General features: G+C 34.4%; 1 pseudogene; it reads left to right on the top strand.

The window, feature by feature from the left end:
- Window positions 1-8,091: 8,091 nt before the first annotated feature.
- The window catches only part of LOC139849955 (phytosulfokine receptor 1-like), a 61,435-nt pseudogene continuing 53,583 nt past the window's right edge, over window positions 8,092-15,943 (top strand).

The raw sequence follows: 15,943 nt of genomic DNA, 5'->3' as shown, positions 1-15,943 counted from the left end.
AAATTTATATTTTTATTTATTTTAAATGTATAAAATGTATATATGAAACATATAGGTTATTAATATAAAAATGATATAACTAATAAATTTATATATATATAAATTTGTTCGATCACAATTGTATGTGTTAATATATATACCTGATATAGGTTCGTGAATCCGAGGCCAACCCTGCATTGTTTAGTTTCGTCATATGTATTTTTACTACAAAATACAGTATTATGAGTTTCATTTGCTCCCCTTTTAAATGCTTTTGCAAGATATATTTTTTGAGACTGAGAATACATGCACTGCTTTTATAAATATTTGACGCAATAGACACAAGTATTCAAAAATTACATTCTATGGTTGGATTATCGAAATCGAATATGCCCCTTTTTAGCTTGGTAGCCTAAGAATTAGGAAAAGGCCCCTAATTGACGCGAATCCTAAAGATAGATCTATGGACCTTGACATGTCCCATTCGGGTTACGAATGCTTTAGTACTTCGATTATCATATCCGATGAGAGTCTCGGAATGATGGGGATATTCTATATGCATCCTGTTAGTTCGGTTATCAAGCGTTCACCATATGAATGATTTTTATCTCTATGCTGTGCGAAATGCCTGATATGAGATTATGTTTATGGGAAATGGAAATGAAAATCTTGTGGTCTATTAAAATTATGGAAATGATCGATTATGATAAACTAATGAACTCACCAACCTTTTGGTTGACACTTTAAAACATGTTTATTCTCAGGTATGAAAGAAATCTTCCGTTGTGCATTTGCTCATTTTAGAGATATTACTTGGAGTCATTCATGACAGATTTCAAAATACGTTGCATTCGAGTCGTTGAGTTAATCAAGATTATTATTAAGTCAATTATAGTTGAATATATTATGAAATGGTATGCATGCCGTCAACTTTCGATGTAATGAAAGTTTATCTTTTAAAAACGAATGCAATGTTTGTAAAATGTATCATATAGAGGTCAAGTACCTCGCGATGTAGCAAAATGTAATGTATTCGTCCAGATGGATTAGGACGGGTCGTTAGACCCTAACCTGGGTCTTTGGTATTCTAAAAACTTAGGGTTTGATCTAATTGGTTACACAGATGCAGACTATGCAGGGTGCAAGTTAGACAGGAAAAGCACTTCTGGTGGATGTCAATTGCTAGGTGGAATGTTGGTTAGCTGGTCTAGTAAAAAGCAGAATTCTATGGCTATTTCTATAGCAGAAGCTGAGTATGTTGCTGCTGGAAGTTATTGTGCTCAGTTACTTTGGATGCAACATCAACTTTTGGATTTTGGGTTAACATTGACCAACACTCCAATTATGTGTGACAATGAGAGTGCAATTGCTATTACTGAGAATCCAGTGTTTCACTTAAGAACCAAGCATATTGAAATCAGGCACCACTTTATAAGGGATTGTGTTGAAAAGGGCAAAGTCTTTTTTAAGCATATTGGTACTAAGGATCAATTGGCAGATATTTTCACTAAGGCACTTACTGAAGAAAGGCACTTCTATCTTCTTGGACAACTTGGAATGTTAAATCCATCTATTGAAATATTGTCCAGTGATGATATTCCTTGAGTCTGAATTATTTTCTTGGAGTCTGGGTGACCCAATATTATTCAGAGTCTGGGAAAGTTTACTCGAATGTATTTTTGTGTATAAAATTGTTTCCTTCTTTAGTCAAATAAAGTTTTTTTTTAATTTCATTTTTAGGTTAATTATATTTTTATTTATTCTATTTCCTAAAATAAAAGGGTCAAATTTGTTATTAATGAAGGGGGTTAATGGTAACTTTTTGAAAATTTTTGTGTCAGGTGTATTTATTTGTTTTTATCTCTCCTATTTTTACTCTTCAAAATTGTGTATCTTGCTAAACTCTCTCATTCAATCATCATCTTCTTGAAAAATTCTCTCGATTCAAAATTGTGTATCTAATGGCAAACACGAAGTTCATCCCTTTTGTTCTTGATCCCACCGATAACATGATTAGGGCTAAAGAAATCAGAGGAGGAAAGGATGTACAGGTTTCGGTTAATAATAGGGTTGCTTGTGGTACTGTGCCTGAGGGTTTTGCTAATGAGGGGTATGAGGATCTGATACTGTTTATGAGGAATCATCCTTTGAAGGATGCTTTCTTCAAGACTACGATCATGTTTCTAGAGATGTTGGCAGAGTTTTGGTACACTTGTATTGGGAACAGAGAAGCTAGGACTATTACTGGTACTTACAGAGATGGTAACAATTCCTTAACACTTACTGAAAATCATTTAAGGGTTGCTTTAAATCTTCCTTTTCAAGATAATTTTGTTCGAACTGTGTCAAAAACTACTGCAAGAACTAGTTTTCCTTTGGTTGGTCAACCCTTAGCTGATTCAACTGTTAAAATCAGTATGTTTTCTCCAAGATAGATGTTTTTTATTGTCACATATCATTAGGAATCTGAGTTTCAAGTGTGGAAATTTAACTGAAGTCAATGATTTTGAGGCATATCTGTTTCATGCTATGGTCATAGGGAGGAATATAGATTTTGCACGTTTATATTTCAATGAACTCTTGGTGTTCACTGAAAACCCTCAAAGGGATCATAATGTTCCATTTATCAGAGTTTTAAGTCTTATGTTTGAACAAGCTATGACTCCTGTTTTGTATGATGGGCTTAGAGTATTTGGTGTGTATGAGTATACATATATGCCAGAATGTAGTGTCAGAATATTTCACAGGCACATTGTGGATGATCAAGAAGTTGCTCTTACTCCTGCTATGATGCATTGGGTCAATCTTGGCCGTGCAGACCAACCTGCAGATTTTGAGCAATCAGAGTCTGAAGGGGCATCTTCATCAGGTTCCGAGCAATCAGAGTCTGAAGAGGGTCATAACAATGGTCAACATCACTCTTTAGAATCTGAGCAATCAGATTCTACCCCCACACATTCTCCACCCCATAATGTTACACATACAGAGCAGGCTGAGGACATGAATGAGGAAATCCCACCTCAATCTAACCCATCTTCACCCACTGCTACTGAGCAAATTTCCTACTCAAACCACCTTATGAACTCACCAGTTCATACAGAGAATACCACCATATTTGAAACCTTAGATGATACAGCATCTGTAGATTCCCCTCTAAAATTCACTAGGCAATGTGCTTCTAGTACTACTCCATCACCTATTCTAGAGGTTGGTGAGAGCAGTGTTTTGACCCAACCTAACCTTGGTAGGATAGTAAACTTGGATACCCACATTACAGTCACTGAATAAACCCACTCAGTTGACTTACATGAAGAAGTTCCAATCCTGAACTCCAATAACTAAATCCAAAACCCAGCTGAAATGACCAAGCCTACTTTTACCATAGACTTAATTCTGTCACTACCCACCCAAAATGTTCCATCCTTACACATTCTTGCACAGGCTACCAATGTTACACTCATGTTACAGGGTGTAATACAGGCCTCAAATCCTTCTATGTCCAAAGATCACCTTTCTTTTCAACAGGAAGGCTGTGAGGACATACCAACCCTACCCACATCCATTGGCACTACTTCTCAGACTGAGGCACAAGTCACCATGGTTGGCCTGCATCAGGCTTTGACCAGGTTGACTAAGGAGTTTGATGACAAGCTTTCTGTTGTACAGTCTAAATTTAATAATCTTAACTTTAATAATAATTTTGTTTCTAAAATTGAGTTGATGGAGGTAAGGAGGTTGGTTGGGGATATGCAGGGGTTGACTGGTCCAAGTGGTTCAGGGTCTGTAACAGAGATTAATCAAAGGTTGACAGAGCTGGAGAAAAGAATGGCTGGTGTTGATGAAATAAAAGAATGTTATACTGGATTTGCATCTGATATTTCTTCCCTCAAGGCTGAACAGACTAAAATTTGGAAGTTCCTATCTACTCTTCCTTTGGATGATGTCAAAAATGGGGAGAAAAGAAAAAGATCAGATGATGCAGGTATTGCAGGTATTGAGGGGGAGCAATCCAAGAAGACTCACATTGAAGGGGAGCAATCCAAGAAGACTCAAATTAATGGGGAGGATATTACTGATAGGGGTGATGGTGAAAAACAGGGTAATTCTAGTGGTGTTTTGATTGCTGCTACACAAAGAGCAAATGGTGATCTTAGGGCACAAATGAACAAAAGGTTCAGATTCAGAAGATATGATGGTGACATTGTGAAAGTTGAGGTTGAAAGGTCTGAGTTTGAAGGTGTAATTCTTTTGCTTACAATGACTCAGATGTCAGACAGGAGGTTAAGGGTTAAAATAAATCAAATAGTTCGTTTGGGTTTTTGTGAATGGAGATGCATAGCTTTTTGTATTAAGGAGTGTGCAGGGGATCAGGTTATTTTGAATGAAGTTTTAAAAAAGGTGTTTATGTTGGTTCACTTAGTGTTTGAAGAGGAGTTCATAAGCTCTAAAGATTATGAGGTGTTTTGTGGAGCTTTTAATCTGGAGATGAAAGAAAGAAGAGTTAAGGGTAATGTTGAAAGGTATGATGTTCCTGAGCATATGGAATTTGTGGTTAATATGTACGTTGAATATTTGGATAGTTTAATGATTAAGACCACTGGAAATCAAAAGATGTTAATTAGGTGTGATCAGTTTGAAGGAGCTGGTATCAAAATGTTGATTAGTTTACTGTCCAGATGTGAAACACAGCAAACAACTCCTTTCTGGATGCAGTTGTTAAAGCACTTGCATAGCAAGCTGAGTATGTTGAAGAAAATTTCTCATATGAAGAGCAAGTGCAAGCTAATTGAAAGGGAGTATGCAAAGATGTTTGTTTAGGAATACAGGTTGTTTTGACATCATCTGATAGGGGGAGATTGTTGGGAAAAATAGAAATAATAATCTGATGAGTCAAATGTATTTTGCAGATTTTAGAGTCTGGAGATTTAGAGTCTGAAGTTGCAGACTCTGGAATTATTGAAGTAAACGCATAATGATTTCTTGAAGCCAAAGTCAAAGAATATTCTGGAGATATGTTTGTTATTTAAGAAGATTTGTTTTGAAGATTTGATTTTATCTCTAGAGTTGACTTCCTAGTTAATAGCTAATTTAGTTTGTTTTTAGTTTATCTTTTCCATCTTTATTGGTAAGTAGTTATGGAAACCAAATCTCCAGATTTGGTTTTTACCTGTATAAATAGGGGCGTATGTTTTCTTATGAATTTGTACTTTGCACGATCAATATTATTATTCTTTCATTCTATTATCGTGTTCTCTCATTTTCTGCACCTTAATTCTTATTTATTGTATAAAGTGAGAGTCTGGTGTTCATAGTCGTATTACTGTGAACTAATAGAGCCGTGCGTTGCCAAGCAACGGATCAAGCAACGGGTGAGAGGTACACGTAACAGCGATTGATTGGAGCTTGGATATAGCCGTTTGCAATTTAACAAAAAAATAATAATCAAATATTATTTCTCCTATATATACACCTTTATCTACTCATTTTTATCTACACATACAAATCTTCCTTTCTCATTCTAATTTTTCCTATCAAATTACATACAATATTAATTTTCACAATGGATAAAGCATTTACAGTGGATAATACTAACACTAACACTAACACTAGGGCTTCGAAAGACTTCCTTCCCTCGTAGCATAGCGATGTGGAAGTGCGCCGTGATTCGGGTATTTCATCCGGGTGTATCAAAAGGAGTTGTTAATCAGCTAATGGGGAGTTGTTGTGGGAGTTTAAATATGATTGACAGTTGAGGCTGATTTTTTGTTGAATATCGACGTAAGGTTTGTTCAAAGTCTCCAAATGAGAGATTGTTGAGTTAAGTAGACGTTGATTAAAAACAAAGGAAAAAGGAATACTGAAGACCCTCGCGTTTGGAAAGTGTGTGTCACAGAACTCGATCGAAGGTGTCAAAACGCAAGAACTAGTGCTGAGATATTAAGAGCTTTAGTCGGTGGAAGGGTTGCGAGTCATGACCAGGATGTCACCAGGCGCGGCATCTGGCTTGGCCAGCAAAACGTTTTCTTATTTTGTTTATTCCTATATATTGTAACCCAAGATTCCTTTAATTAATTGCATGAAATTTATAGTAAAAAATCTTTGGTTTACACTCGTGAACTAAACTCTTTTCCGTGTTTGAAGTTGAGAGATAATCACGTTAAGTGCTTACGTTTATCATTTTATTTTATTTATTCCATTTGTTATTTGTGGATTTTGTGATTGGTGCAATCACATATCTTATTTAGTTCTTAAAAATCCTAACAATTTGTGGACAAGTAGTACCAAGACATTATCTAAAAGAAAGAAAAAATAGACAAGTCAAAATTAAACAATATCATAGTTATACGGAGTATTAAACAATGGAGAACATTAGATTTATTTCTAATATATTAATCAATTAAACAATATCATAGTTATATTTACATACTAACTAATAGACAAAAGTTATGAATAGTAACCAGGGGCATTTTCGCCTTTTCACCTTTTTTTTAATTTTAATAGACAAAAGTTATGAATAGTAATCAGGGGCATTTTTGCCTTTTCACCTTTTTTTTAAATTTTAACTAAATTTCATTTTACCAACAAAGCCCCCCACACTTTCATAAAAATTCAAATCGACCCCCCAAACAGGGGGGTAAAGTGTCAAATAACCATTTTCATAAAAAATCTTAAATAAACTCCACCCAAATATTCAACGGGTCATGTCTTCTCGCTCGCAACGAGTTAAATTTTTCCGACATCATCGTTAAACTCGAAATAATTTTAGGAACACAATGTCAACTAGCTATACGCAAAACGGACGCTTTTTAAAAAACGCTAAATATTTGGGGTACTTTTCATACACGTTGATTTTGCGTTATTTTTTAAAAGTCGACAATTCCATAGCGAAACGCGGAGATGCACATATATTGTTAATTTAAAATAACATTTAAATATCTCACGGGTTATACCTTTTAGTTCGACTCGAGTTGCGCTTCAACGACATCATCGTTAGCCACAAAATACTTTTACTAAATGCAATAAAATACATTGAAAACCGAACCCCGGCGCGAAGCGAGGGTTCGATAACTAGTTTTCAACAAATGAGACTCAAGTCACATCCTTTTTGGCTGGAGAAGTTAGTCAACGTTTGACCTATATATCAATGGATACTTATTATGTGGATCTGTGTTCCCACTTAGATGGTACAACTTTTAAACCCATATTTTGTATGTATTAATCCTAATTTTGTTGGTGTATTTAGGTAAATTAATATATTGAGATGGTTATTTTATTAGAAATATGGATGCTTGTGAGTATTCTTCTAAACTCTCTACAAAGCCAAATTGTTGTGAATTCACAAAATGTAACATGCAATTCCCATTTTTTTTTTTAAATAGTAAATTTTTTAATCAGACTTTCAAAAATGGAAACTGTATCAAAATCGTTTGGAAAATGGTAAAACCGAACTTCCAAAGTTCGGTTTTGGTCAAACCCGAAGTTTGGAAGTTCGGTTTTGGTATTTTATGCATTTCCACAGTGACTTGGCAGACATGTGTACTAGGTTAGCCACCCGTGCCCTAAACCGAAGTTTGAAACTTCGGTTTTGCAGGCTTTTCAACAAAACCGAAGTTTCAAACTTCGGTTTTGGTCCTGCCTTTTTTTGTTCACTTTTAACCCGAATCTTGCTTTTGCAGGTCGTAATCTATGCTTTTGTACATCTATTTATACCAGTTGAAACTTCATTCTCAATAGCATCATATACAACACAACCACATTTCAAACACCTCAAACTGAGTTTTAATTTTCGCTGAATTCAGCAGTTGAAAACTAAAAAAAACACAAAATCACATTCTAAAAAAATGGCCAATGATGAGAACGATGGATGGGAATACCTACTTGATATTGATGATTCCGATCTCACTCAATCTGTATCAGTTTCAAAACCCACTCAAACCATATTGGTGCCCATTGAGTAGCCACCATTCCCCCGACCTTTAGAGTCCCCCAAACTTAACCGTCAAAAACAAAAGCAACCTATTTCACCACAACGACCTGTTCTTCGCGGTTCCGGGTCTAACAAAAAGAACAAATTATCCTACCGAATCCCTGGACCCGCTGGTGCTTTCCAAGATGCGTATGAACTTCGAAAACGAGAATAACGTTGCGGATGACATGTCTACGCAAGATTTTGTAAGGAAAATAATCAACAGACCTAAAGCGAATGATTCGTTTACACTGGATCCGTGGCTACGCGCGATGGAGTTTGCATATCCGTACAGAGGTAAACAACAAAATTGTATACTTATTCTTGAAACCGTAAGCCAACAGTTTATGTGTATTGTTGTGACTGTAGGTAGATCTGATATAGCAAGCATTTTGAGACAACGTAGATTTTTACCAGCTGATCAAGTTGTTGGTGTTGTTAAGATTTGTGAGAAAAATTGTGTCGGTGATCTGTCTGTAATTTTCAAAGTGAGTTTACATCACTAACTTATGTATATTTTCATAATTGTATTGCGTTGACTAAAACTGGTTAATGTAACTATATTCATTTATGTTTAATAGGACACTACGGGTACTATTCGAGGAACAGTATCTAGCAAGGTCATCGATTGTGTACATGGGAAGTATGAAGGTGTAAAAGGCATACGTGAGGGAGCTGTCCTGGTGCTACAAAACTGTTCTATCTTTTGCCCTAGTGTGAAGGTTAAAATCCTTAACATTACACGCAAGGCGTTAATTAAGGTGTTCTTTAAAGACGGTGGATCTACGTAGAGAATTGTGTTGTTGTTGTTGTTGTTGTTGTTTAAAATAAACTATTGTTGTTGTTGTTTTAAATAATCTATTGTTATATGTTGTTATTGTTATTTAAATTAAACTAGTTGTTAGATTTGTTTAAAAACGATACTAAATGTATATCACAAACGCAATCGATTTATTAAAAAAAGTTCAAAAGATAAACATTACAACCAATATAATTAAATACAACTAATCAATGACCATGACGTCCCCCACGTATATATCGTAGGTGATGACCGGTTCCACACCTTGTTGGTTGTGTTTGCCTTTGACTCCTCCGCGGTACTTGTTGCCGGTTTTCATCAGCACCCGTGGTGTAGTGACCCGAACTTTTCCATGTATATATATATATATATATTATGAAATTAATATTTACATGATTAAGTGTTTTCGACATGTTAAGCAATCAAACTTGTTAAGACTTGATTAATTGAAATAGGTTTCATATAGACAATTGACCACCCAAGTTGACCGGTGATTCACGAACGTTAAAACTTGTAAAAACTATATGATGACATATATATGGATATATATATATATAGTTAACATGATATTATGATAAGTAAACATATCATTAAGTATATTAACAATGAACTACATATGTAAAAACAAGACTACTAACTTAATGATTTTTTAAACGAGACATATATGTAACGATTATCGTTGTAACGACATTTAATGTATATATATCATATTAAGAGATATTCATACATCATAATATCATGATAATATAATAATTTAAAATCTCATTTGATATTATAAACATTGGGTTAACAACATTTAACAAGATCGTTAACCTAAAGGTTTCAAAACAACACTTACATGTAACGACTAACGATGACTTAACGACTCAGTTAAAATGTATATACATGTAGTGTTTTAATATGTATTTATGCACTTTTGAAAGACTTCAAGACACTTATCAAAATACTTCTACTTAACAAAAATGCTTACAATTTCATCCTCGTTCAGTTTCATCAACAATTCTACTCGTATGCACTCGTATTCATACTCGTACAATACACAGCTTTTAGATGTATGTACTATTGGTATATACACTCCAATGATCAGCTCTTAGCAGCCCATGTGAGTCACCTAACACATGTGGGAACCATCATTTGGCAACTAGCATGAAATATCTCATAAAATTACAAAAATATGAGTAATCATTCATGACTTATTTACATGAAAACAAAATTACATATCCTTTATATCTAATCCATACACCAACGACCAAAAACACCTAAAAACACTTTCATTCTTCAATTTTCTTCATCTAATTGATATCTCTCAAGTTCTATCTTCAAGTTCTAAGTGTTCTTCATAAATTTCAAAAGTTCTAGTTTTATAAAATCAAGAATACTTTCAAGATTGCAAGTTTACTTCCAAGTTTTCTAAATCCATTCCAAGTAATCATCCAAGATTAAGAAACCCTTGTTACTTACAGTAGGTTATCTTTCTAATACAAGGTAATAATCATATTCAAACTTTAATTCAATTTCTATAACTATGACAATCTTATTTCGAGTGAAAATCTTACTTGAAATTGTTTTCGTGTCATGATTCTGCTTCAAGAACTTTCAAGCCATCCAAGGATCCTTTTGAAATGTCCCGTTCTTATTGATTAAAAACGTTCCATATTAATTGATTTCATTGCGAGGTTTTGACCTCTTTATGAGACGTTTTTCAAAGACTGCATTCATTTTAAAACAAACCATAACCTTTATTTCATCAATAAAGGTTTAAAAAGCTTTACGTAGATTATCAAATAATGATAATCTAAAATATCCTCTTTACACACGACCATTACATAATGGTTTACAATACAAATATGTTACAACAAAATAAGTTTCTTGAATGCAGTTTTTACACAATATCATACAAGCATGGACTCCAAATCTCGTCCTTATTTAAGTATGAGACAGCGGAAGCTCTTAATAATCATCTGAGAATAAACATGCTTAAAACGTCAACAAAAATGTTGGTGAGTTATAGGTTTAACCTATATATATCAAATCATAATAATAGACTACAAGATTTCAAATTTCAATACACATCCCATACATAGAGATAAAAATCATTCATATGGTGAACACCTGGTAACCGACATTAACAAGATGCATATATAAGAATATCCCCATCATTCCAGGACACCCTTCGGATATGATATAAATTTCGAAGTACTAAAGCATCCGGTACTTTGGATGGGATTTGTTAGGCCCAATAGATCTATCTTTAGGATTCGCGTCAATTAGGGTGTCTGTTCCCTAATTCTTAGATTACCAGACTTAATAAAAAGGGGCATATTCGATTTCGATAATTCAACCATAGAATGTAGTTTCACGTACTTGTGTCTATTTTGTAAATCATTTATAAAACCTGCATGTATTCTCATCCCAAAAATTTTAGATTTTAAAAGTGGGACTATAACTCACTTTCACAGATTTTTACTTCGTCGGGAAGTAAGACTTGGCCACTGGTTGATTCACGAACCTATAACAATATATACATATATATCAAAGTATGTTCAAAATATATTTACAACACTTTTAATATATTTTGATGTTTTAAGTTTATTAAGTCAGCTGTCCTCGTTAGTAACCTACAACTAGTTGTCCACAGTTAGATGTACAGAAATAAATCGATAAATATTATCTTGAATCAATCCACGACCCAGTGTATATGTATCTCAGTATTGATCACAACTCAAACTATATATATTTTGGAATCAACCTCAACCCTGTATAGCTAACTCCAACATTCACATATAGAGTGTCTATGGTTGTTCCGAAATATATATAGATGTGTCGACATGATAGGTCGAAACATTGTATACGTGTCTATGGTATCTCAAGATTACATAATATACAATACAAGTTGATTAAGTTATGGGTGGAATAGATTTGTTACCAATTTTCACGTAGCTAAAATGAGAAAAATTATCCAATCTTGTTTTACCCATAACTTCTTCATTTTAAATCCGTTTTGAGTGAATCAAATTGCTATGGTTTCATATTGAACTCTATTTTATGAATTTAAACAGAAAAAGTATAGGTTTATATTCAGAAAAATAAGTTACAAGTCATTTTTGTAAAGGTAGTCATTTCAGTCGAAAGAACGACGTCTAGATGACCATTTTAGAAAACATACTTCCACTTTGAGTTTAACCATAATTTTTGGATATAGTTTCATGTTCATAATAAAAATCATTTTCTCAGAATAATAACTTTTAAATCAAAGTTTATCATAGTTTTTAATTAACTAACCCAAAACAGCCCGCGGTGTTACTACGACGGCGTAAATCCGGTTTTACGGTGTTTTTCGTGTTTCCAGGTTTTAAATCATTAAGTTAGCATATCATATAGATATAGAACATGTGTTTAGTTGATTTTAAAAGTCAAGTTAGATGGATTAACTTTTGTTTGCGAACAAGTTTAGAATTAACTAAACTATGTTCTAGTGATTACAAGTTTAAACCTTCGAATAAGATAGCTTTATATGTATGAATCGAATGATGTTATGAACATCATTACTACCTTAAGTTCCTTGGATAAACCTACTGGAAAAGAGAAAAATGGATCTAGCTTCAACGGATCCTTGGATGGCTCGAAGTTCTTGAAGCAGAATCATGACACGAAAACAAGTTCAAGTAAGATCATCACTTGAAATAAGATTATTATAGTTATAGAAATTGAACCAAAGTTTGAATATGATTATTACCTTGTATTAGAATGATAACCTTCTGTAAGAAACAAAGATTTCTTGAGGTTGGATGATCACCTTACAAGATTGGAAGTGAGCTAGCAAACTTGAAAGTATTCTTGATTTTATGTAACTAGAACTTGTAGAATATATGAAGAACACTTAGAACTTGAAGATAGAACTTGAGAGAGATCAATTAGATGAAGAAAATTGAAGAATGAAAGTGTTTTTAGGTGTTTTTGGTCGTTGGTGTATGGATTAGATATAAATGATATGTAATTTTGTTTTCATGTAAATAAGTCATGAATGATTACTCATATTTTTGTAATTTTATGAGATATTTCATGCTAGTTGCCAAATGATGGTTCCCACATGTGTTAGGTGACTCACATGGGCTGCTAATAGCTGATCATTGGAGTGTATATACCAATAGTACATACATCTAAAAGCTGTGTATTGTACGAGTACGAATACGGGTGCATACGAGTAGAATTGTTGATGAAACTGAACGAGGATGTAATTGTAAGCATTTTTGTTAAGTAGAAGTATTTTGATAAGTGTACTGAAGTCTTTCAAAAGTGTATAAATACATATTAAAACACTACATGTATATACATTTTAACTGAGTCGTTAAGTCATCGTTAGTCGTTACATGTAAGTGTTGTTTTGAAACCTTTAGGTTAACGATCTTGTTAAATGTTGTTAACCCAATGTTTATAATATCAAATGAGATTTTAAATTATTATATTATCATGATATTATCATGTATGAATATCTCTTAATATGATATATATACAATAAATGTCTTTACAACGATAATCGTTACATATATGTCTCGTTTAAAAATCATTAAGTTAGTAGTCTTGTTTTTATATATGTAGTTCATTGTTAATATACTTAATGATATGTTTACTTATCATAGTATCATGTTAACTATATATATATCCATATATATGTCATCATATAGTTTTTACAAGTTTTAACGTTCGTAAATCACCGGTCAACTTGGGTGGTCAATTGTCTATATGAAACATATTTCAATTAATCACAAGTTTGATTGCTTAACATGTTGGAAACATTTAATCATGTAAATATCAATCTCAATTAATATATATAAACATGGAAAAGTTCGGGTCACTACAGTACCTACCCGTTAAATAAATTTCGTCCCGAAATTTTAAGCTGTTGAAGGTGTTGACGAATCTTCTGGAAATAGATGCGGGTATTTCTTCTTCATCTGATCTTCACGCTCCCAGGTGAACTCGGGTCCTCTACGAGCATTCCATCGAACCTTAACAATTGGTATCTTATTTTGCTTAAGTCTTTTAACCTCACGATCCATTATTTCGACGGATTCTTCGATGAATTGAAGTTTTTCGTTGATTTGGATTTCATCTAACGGAATAGTGAGATCTTCTTTAGCAAAACATTTCTTCAAATTCGAGACGTGGAAAGTGTTATGTACAGCCGCGAGTTGTTGAGGTAACTCAAGTCGGTAAGCTACTGGTCCGACACGATCAATAATCTTGAATGGTCCAATATACCTTGGATTTAATTTCCCTCGTTTACCAAATCGAACAACGCCTTTCCAAGTGCAACTTTAAGCATGACCATCTCTCCAATTTCAAATTCTATATCTTTTGTTTTAATGTCAGCGTAGCTCTTTTGTCGACTTTGGGCGGTTTTCAACCGTTGTTGAATTTGGATGATCTTCTCGGTAGTTTCTTGTATAATCTCCAGACCCGTAATCTGTCTATCCCCCACTTCACTCCAACAAATCGGAGACCTGCACTTTCTACCATAAAGTGCTTCAAACGGCGCCATCTCAATGCTTGAATGGTAGCTGTTGTTGTAGGAAAATTCTGCTAACGGTAGATGTCGATCCCAACTGTTTCCGAAATTAATAACACATGCTCGTAGCATGTCTTCAAGCGTTTGTATCGTCCTTTCACTCTGTCCATCAGTTTGTGGATGATAGGCAGTACTCATGTCTAGACGAGTTCCTAATGCTTGCTGTAATGTCTGCCAGAATCTTGAAATAAATCTGCCATCCCTATCAGAGATAATAGAGATTGGTATTCCATGTCTGGAGACGACTTTCTTCAAATACAGTCGTGCTAACTTCTCCATCTTGTCATCTTCTCTTATTGGCAGGAAGTGTGCTGATTTGGTGAGACGATCAACTATTACCCAAATAGTATCAAAACCACTTGCAGTCCTTGGCAATTTAGTAATGAAATCCATGGTAATGTTTTCCCATTTCCATTCCGGGATTTCGGGTTGTTGAAGTAGACCTGATGGTTTCTGATGCTCAGCTTTGACCTTAGAACACGTCAAACATTCTCCTACGTATTTAGCAACATCGGCTTTCATACCCGGCCACCAAAAATGTTTCTTGAGATCTTTGTACATCTTCCCCGTTCCAGGATGTATTGAGTATCTGGTTTTATGAGCTTCTCTAAATACCATTTCTCTCATATCTCCAAATTTTGGTACCCAAATCCTTTCAGCCCTATACCGGGTTCCGTCTTCCCGAATATTAAGATGCTTCTCCGATCCTTTGGGTATTTCATCCTTTAAATTTCCCTCTTTTAAAACTCCTTGTTGCGCCTCCTTTATTTGAGTAGTAAGGTTATTATGAATCATTATATTCATAGATTTTACTCGAATGGGTTCTCTGTCCTTCCTGCTCAAGGCATCGGCTACCACATTTGCCTTCCCCAGGTGGTAACGAATCTCAAAGTTGTAATCATTCAATAATTCAATCCACCTACGCTGCCTCATATTCAGTTGTTTCTGATTAAATATGTGTTGAAGACTTTTGTGGTCTGTATATATAATACTTTTGACCCCATATAAGTAGTGCCTCCAAGTCTTTAATGCAAAAACAACCGTGCCTAATTCCAAATCATGCGTCGTATAATTTTGTTCGTGAATCTTCAATTGTCTAGACGCTTAAGCAATCATCTTCGTTCGTTGCATTAATACACAACCGAGACCTTGCTTTGATGCGTCACAATAAATCACAAAATCATCATTCCCTTCAGGCAATGACAATATAGGTGCCGTAGTTAGCTTTTTCTTCAATAACTGAAACGCTTTCTCTTGTTCATCATTCCATTCAAATTTCTTCCCTTTATGCGTTAATGCAGTCAAGGGTTTTGCTATTCTGGAAAAGTCTTGGATGAACCTTCTGTAGTTACCAGCTAGTCCTAAAAACTGGCGTATGTGTTTCAGAGTTTTCGGGGTTTCCCACTTTTCAACAGTTTCTATCTTTGCCGGATCCACCTTAATACCTTCTTTGTTCACTATGTGACCGAGGAATTGAACTTCTTCCAACCAAAATGCACACTTTGAAAACTTAGCGTACAATTCTTCCTTCCTCAATACTTCTAACACCTTTCTCAAATGTTCACCGTGTTCTTGGTCATTCTTTGAGTAAATAAGTATGTCATCAATGAAAACAATGACAAACTTGTCA

Source organism: Rutidosis leptorrhynchoides, chromosome 5, assembly GCF_046630445.1.
Source record: "Rutidosis leptorrhynchoides isolate AG116_Rl617_1_P2 chromosome 5, CSIRO_AGI_Rlap_v1, whole genome shotgun sequence".
Classification (NCBI taxonomy): Eukaryota; Viridiplantae; Streptophyta; class Magnoliopsida; order Asterales; family Asteraceae; genus Rutidosis; species Rutidosis leptorrhynchoides.
This window is presented reverse-complemented; position numbering and strand designations above follow the sequence as displayed.